General features: G+C 37.4%; 1 pseudogene; it reads right to left on the bottom strand.

The window, feature by feature from the left end:
* Positions 1-335: 335 nt before the first annotated feature.
* LOC101122018 (taste receptor type 2 member 10-like) lies at positions 336-1,267 on the bottom strand (annotated as a pseudogene).

Below are 1,267 nucleotides of genomic sequence, written 5' to 3'. Positions count from 1 at the left end.
AGAGAACTCAGGTTAAATGAAGTGAGAAATCTTATTTTAGACAATTACTCCATCCATCAACATCTTCATAGTAAATAACTCTCTAATCCTCTGGAGCTGATGGATTCAGAAAGAAACAACTGCAAGAGAGGGAAGCTGATTGAGCCATTAGATTTGTGTGTGGGGTTAAAATCTCCTTGAAGAGTGAAATTCCCTGAGATGTAGTCAGAATCACTGTGGAAGGTTGTGGTGATGTTCAGTAATATAGTTGAAACCAATGCAAGAAAGCTGTGTAAGTGAAACAGATCTTAAGGGACTTTCTTCACTTGATTACTTTATTGGAATGTCCATTTTTCCTAACAAGCCTGCCAAGGAGTTCTGAGAAGTTTCTCTTTTTCCCCACACTTTAATGGCTTCAGTACCCTCAAAGAGGCTTGCTTGAGGTTCCTATTTCCTAGAATTAGGATAAGCAAGTGACCCCAGAGATGGAGGACTGTGGTTGTCATATCAAAAATAAAAAGCAGTTTGTTTTTTAGGCACTGTCACACTTGATATTTGTATGGCAGTACCTACAAAATTCAAGATAAAGAGGGTGATAAAAGACACCAAGACTTTCACTGCTTTGATATGTTCTTCTGTACTGGGGTCTCTGAATCCTGTGGCATTCAATTGCATCCTCCTGTTGTGTCTCCAAAAAGAAGTGAGCAACAAGACACTATACATCAGGCATAGTATAAAAAGGAGAATGACACCAAGATGGAGCCCAATTTGTTTTCCAAAGAGTTCACATTTATGCATATCCATTGATCAGACTGTGTTTCTATTTTCTATTATCATTAACAATCTTCACAAAATGTGGAAAAGTAACTAATCATGAAATAAGCAAGCATCCCAAAAGAAGGAAAAGAACCATGTTGAATCTACCCTTCAACCAGAGAAAGATGCGGTGAGAAAAACTGGATATCTTCAGGAAATAGAAGATGCTGAGGCAGGTGGCAAACCAGATACTTGATTGATTCATAACTATCCATAAGTAACCATTATATTCAACTAGGTTCCCAGAGGAATGTACATCTGAAGAGAATAACTTTAAAAATCCATCAGTAACTATTGTCCATATCAGGCAAAATCTGGAAGTTGCTAAGCCAGCAAGAATAAAGCTGATAGTAGAGATCTTGTTTTTCATACAGTCAATGCAGCTTACCAATCCAATAAATCCATTCCCTAAAAGTTCCGATATTGACTCACTAATTGCTACAAAAATGAGGCTTTCCGTTATACTTAGCAT

Source organism: Ovis aries, chromosome 3 (genome assembly GCF_016772045.2).
Source record: "Ovis aries strain OAR_USU_Benz2616 breed Rambouillet chromosome 3, ARS-UI_Ramb_v3.0, whole genome shotgun sequence".
NCBI lineage: Eukaryota > Metazoa > Chordata > Mammalia > Artiodactyla > Bovidae > Ovis > Ovis aries.
This window is presented reverse-complemented; position numbering and strand designations above follow the sequence as displayed.